At 43.7% G+C, this 5,398-nt stretch overlaps 1 protein-coding gene across 2 annotated transcripts in view; it reads left to right on the top strand.

The window, feature by feature from the left end:
- LOC107552289 (protein FAM19A5-like) overlaps nucleotides 1-5,398 on the top strand; it is a 128,203-nt gene that overhangs the window by 69,933 nt on the left and 52,872 nt on the right. The window lies entirely within an intron of this gene.

Raw genomic sequence — 5,398 nt, 5'->3', positions numbered from 1 at the left:
ATTTTTTTTGAGTTCCCGCCAAAATCAGTATTGTATCTGGTCGGTATTGAAAAGCCAATTTTTTTATTTTACGCAAAATGCGATATCCGCTGTGTTATTCTGTCATGTTTTCTCCCTATCTTTCCAAACCATGACAAACCAATCACAGCGCACCATTCCACGCATTGTAAACAGTAACTGACAAGCTATGCAATATCACGTTCATAATCACAGATGAATCACCTTCAATTATGAACGCGATATTGCGTAGCTTGTCAGTGATCTACAGCTCTGTGAGTTAAATGCCGCTCCATCTGAAAGCATGTGATGGAGATTTACTACTAATCATAAAACCGCCTTTACTAATGAGATGCACATGAAAATCGCATGCGATTTATCGTGCAGCCCTAAAAAAAAGAATAATTTTGACGGCATTGATGAACCTGTGGTAGTTTCTGCGGGGTGGGAAGAAACGTAAGCTATTAATAAGATTAGTATTGACCAAGTTCAGAGGCTGTCATATGCGGATCAAATTACTTTGTTGTGTGTTTTCAACAGTTTCAATATGAAAATAACATTTATATTGATTCAATGTATTTAATTTTGGGGGGAAAAAAATAATCAGTTTTTTATAATAAATCTTTGAAAATCTAAATCTGGATTTTAATTTTTAATGCTATTATAACCTAAAGATGCTATGTGAAAGTTTGAAACAGAAAATAGTGGTTCCCCTTCAGGAACTCGAGCTGCATCTAAATGCTATGGGAACGCCTTCAGCGTGATCACGCTCTGAATCACGTGTGTCATCAGTCCAATGGATGGGCGAGACGTCACGGGCGATGTGATGTAGCGCTGCGGTCTCTTCCCCCTTTGAGTGAGAGCTCGCTGCTGCAGCTATCTTTCTTCGTGGAGATTGATATTGTTGCATATCAGCAGATTGCTTTTGGATCGCTCGTTCTCCCTGCCCTTGCTAAATAAGGGGTGGGGATGCACGCGATTTATGTGTAGTCTGTTTTGGAGCAGAGCACACACAGTCAGCTCTTGAGGGGGCTGGCTATGTTCTTTCTGTAAATGTCCCTAAGAAAGAAAAAGGGAACATTACATTGGATGTTTAGCTCTGCTCCCTCTGACGTTTCTTCTCAAGGGAAGAAAGTCTTATGTATGTTGAATCGAGTGGCTTGCGCGTTGCTCCGGTGCTTCAGGGCACAGCGTTCTCCAGCGAACGCTACTCTCAGTATCCGCCTGGAAACGTAGTGGTCCTGGGGGGCTCACTACCTCTAAGGAGGTCTCTAAAGCAGCTAGTTTGGCCATCCCCTGCCGGTCTGTCGCTTCAGGGCACCGAGCTAGCCACTCTGATTACACCAGAGGTCAGTCTCGAGAGACTGATTCCCTTAGTAGACTATTTGGCAGCGTGGACGCTTCTGCCAAATGTGTCTCAATAGGTCCTGCACACTGTAGAGAGAGGCTACAGAATCCAATCCTGTTCTCTGCCACCTCGTTTCAACGGGGTACTTCCCAATCTGGTGGGCCCCGAGCAGGCTCTGGTAATGGAACAGGAGTAAACACTCTCTTGAGGAAGGAGGCCATCGAGGTGGTCCCTCCTCACGTAGGGAGTCTGGGTTCTACAGCCGGTACTTCATTGTTCCAAAGAAGGATGGGGGGGTTGCATCCCTTTTTAGATCTGTGCAACTTAACCACTCAGTCATGCGACTGAAGTTCAGGATGCTCACTCTAGGTTGTGGTTGTGTCTCAGATCAGGTCAGATGACTGATTTGTCACAATAGATCTAAAGGACGCATAACTCATCCTTCCACAACACAGGAAGTTCCTTAGGTTTGCTTTTGGGGGTAAAGCTTACCAATATCGTGTTCTTCTGTTCGGCCTTGCACTCTCACCCCGCGCTTTTTTAGCAGGTGTGTGGATGCTGCTCTGGTTCCGCTGCGACTCCAGGGCATCCGCATACTGAAGTATATCAACCGTTGGTTGATATTAACTCTATTGGAGCAGAAGGCGGTTCAACATCAAGGTGTTGTTCTCGCTCATATGAAAGTGCTGGGGTTAAGACTAAACGCCAAGAAAAGTGTGCTTTCTCCGTTACTGAGAACCACTTATCTGGGCATAGTGTGGGACTCGATGCAGGCACAATTGTCTCCTGCTTGGTTTTGTTCGAACCTCACAGTAGTCACGAAAGTGAGAGAAGGCTAATCACTCACTGTTAAGCAGTTTCAAAAACTGCTGGGTCTGATGGCAGCTGCGTCCAACGTGATACCTTTTGGCCTGCTGTACATGAGACCCCTACAGTGGTGGCTCAAGACAAAGGGGTTCTCCCCGAGGGGAAACCTGCTCCGCATGCTCAAGGTCACGCGGCGATGCCTTCGTGCCTTAGACATGTGGAGGAGGCCTTGGTTCTTGTCTCAGGGCCCGGTGCAAGGAGCTCCCTGTCGCTGCGTACGCTAACGACGGACGCGTCCCTCACCGCTTGGGGAGCAGTCATGAGTGACCGCTCGGTTCGCGGTCTGTGGAGTGGTCACCATCTCATGTGGCATATCAACTGCCTGGAGATGCTGGCCATGTTTTTAGCATTGAAACACATTCTCCCAGATCGCCATGTGTTGGTGCACACCAAAAACACAGCGTTGGTCTCTTACATCAACTACCAGGGAGGTCTGTGTTCGCGCCTGCTTTACAGGCTGGTGCACCAGATTCTGGTGTGGTCCAGGGGAAACTCCTCTCGCTAAGAGCAGTTTACATGAGTGTTTACTATTGTCATTTTGCATTATTGACACACAATTTTCCTATTTAATGCTGTAAAGTTGCTTTGACAGAATCTGTATTGTTTAAAGCGCTATATAAATAAAAGTGACTTGACATCCCTGGGCATCTCAATATGGGAGCAGACATCCTGTCGAGGCAGGGGCCGAGGCCCGGGGAATGGAAACTTCACCCCGAGGTGCTGAAGCAGATTTGGAGGTGAATCTGTTGCGATGCAAGAGACCTTGCACTGTCCCCTCTGGTTCTCTCTGACTGGACGCTATGGTACAGACTTGGCCGAGGCTTCGTCTGTACGCCTTTCCTCGATTGCTCTGCTCCCGGGAGTTCTGGAGAGAGTGTGCCGGGATGGGGAGCCCCCCCTCCTCTCTCAGGGGGGCATTCTCCCCACCCAGAGTGTTGGAACTTTGGGTGTGGACCCTGAGGGGGCACAGCTCATTGGTTCCAGTCTCTCAACTGAGGTGGTTGAGACCATACTCCAGTCCAGAGCTCCCTCCATGAGGAAACTGTACTCCATGAAGTGAACCATCACTTCTTGATGTGGCAACTGCCAGCTCGACCCAGTTAAAGGCTTAGTTCACCCAAAAATAAAAATTAGACTCTGTTTTACTCACCCTCAAAGCATCCAAGGTGTATGTGACTTTCTTCTTTCAGACGAATCCAATATTATGGAGTTATATTAAAAGTTGTCCTGGCCCCTCCAAGCCTTTCAAGGGGGGTAAGAGGGTGTTGGTTGTCAACAGTTCAGAAGGCATGAAATAAAGTGTGTGCATCCATAATAAAACGTCCCTCACACGGCTCTGGGGGGTGAATAAAGGCCTCCTGTAGCGAATCCATGCATTTTTGTAAGATAAATATCCATATTTCAAATGTAATAAACACTTTTTTTTGCTGAAGACATTCAGGCGGATGACGTAAGACGTATGCGTCGTGCGTGCCTCTGAGAAATGCAGGAGCAAAGGAAACAACGTTTCCTTACTTTAGCAAAGGAAAACCAGTCTGCTCTTGGCTTATATCGAAATCCTCCAACATTTTTCTTTACAAATCCTCGTTTTGTGCTTCTAATTTGTGAATGGCATTTTGTTTGCCATTTCACAGTTCTTTAGGGAGGAATGCACTTTAATGTATGAGCTTTGTGTACATTATCTTAAAATAACGTATGTTCCTTTGTCAGTTTAAAAGCTAATTAGGTACTAGATTATAAAAAAATATATATTATTTTATAGTCAAGTCAAGCTCATCGATTTGACATGGTCTCCGCTGACATTCAGGGCTGTTGAGGTCATCTCTAGGTGCTGATCCACCATCTGGTCTGGATACGGCTTAGTCTGGGTGGCTGTAGTGACCATCTGATCTGGATACAGTCTGGATCTGGTGGCTACGGTGACCTCGGAATAAGAAAGAAACATACTAATATTAGCATAGATGCCATTCTTCTAACGATGTAACAAGTACATCATGTGTTATGGGAAGTGTTCCCAGTTCCGGTTGACCTAATTAATGCAGCCTAACAATTCTTTAATGGATTTGAATCATAGAAATGTTGAATAATAGAAATATGTTAGTGTGGTATGTGTAACCCAGGTTAAAGAGATGGGATTTTAATCTAGATTTACATTGACAGAGTGTGTCTGCCTCCCGAACAGTGTTAAATAGATAGTTCCAGAGTTTGGGTGCTAAATAGGAAAAGAATCTGCCACCCACAGTTGATTTTGATATTCTAGGTATTATCAAATGGCCAGAGTTTTGAGATCATAGCGGACGTGAAGGACTATAATGCAATAAGAGCTCGCTCAAATACTGAGGTTCTAAACCATTCAGAGCTTTATAGGTAATTAGCAATATTTTAAAATGTATACAATGTTTGATAAGGAGCCAGTGCAGTGTTGACAGAACCGGGCTAATATCATAATTCATACTTCTTGGTTCTAGTAAGAACTCAAGCTGCTACCTTTTGAACTAGCTGGAGTTTGTTTATTAAATGTGCAGAGCAACCACCCAATAGAGCATTACAATAATCTAAACTTGAAGTCATGAACGTATGAATTAATGTTTATGCATTTGTCATTGAAAGGATAGGTCGTAATTTAGATATATTTCTGAGATGGAAAAATGTGGTTTTACGAATGCTAGAAACTATCAAATAGCAAACCTAGGTTCCTAACTGATGACGAAGAATTGACAGAGCAGCCATCAAATATTAGACAGTGTTCTAGGTTATTACATGCAGAGGTTTTTGATTCTGTAATTAACACCTCTGTTTTTTTTGTTTTTTTTTATTTAACAGTAATACATTACTAGTCATCCAGTTTTTATATATCAACTATGCATTCCGTTGCACTCTAAAAAATGCTGGGTTAAATACAAACCAGTACTGGGTGAAATATGGACAAGTCTCCCCTCCTCTCCTTAAACATGAAATGTTCTCCTTTCTACTGAGAAAAAAACCCCTTCATAATTCCATGTCTCCTTTTGAGTTAATGAAGAAATCTCAACAATTTCTCAGTCAATCATATGAACTCAAACATTTCAAACATTAAATGTGCCCCCCCCCCCCTTTTTATCTCTACTGCCCAGTGCCCACATTATACTACTCTTATTGCATGTCTATTGTCTCATTTGTCTGTATTTTTGTCTATATTTGTTTTTG

Source organism: Sinocyclocheilus grahami, unplaced genomic scaffold (genome assembly GCF_001515645.1).
Source record: "Sinocyclocheilus grahami isolate Dianchi unplaced genomic scaffold, SAMN03320097.WGS_v1.1 scaffold445.1, whole genome shotgun sequence".
Classification (NCBI taxonomy): Eukaryota; Metazoa; Chordata; class Actinopteri; order Cypriniformes; family Cyprinidae; genus Sinocyclocheilus; species Sinocyclocheilus grahami.
The sequence above is the reverse complement of the archived record's forward strand: the minus strand, read 5'-3'. Positions and strand labels throughout refer to the sequence as shown.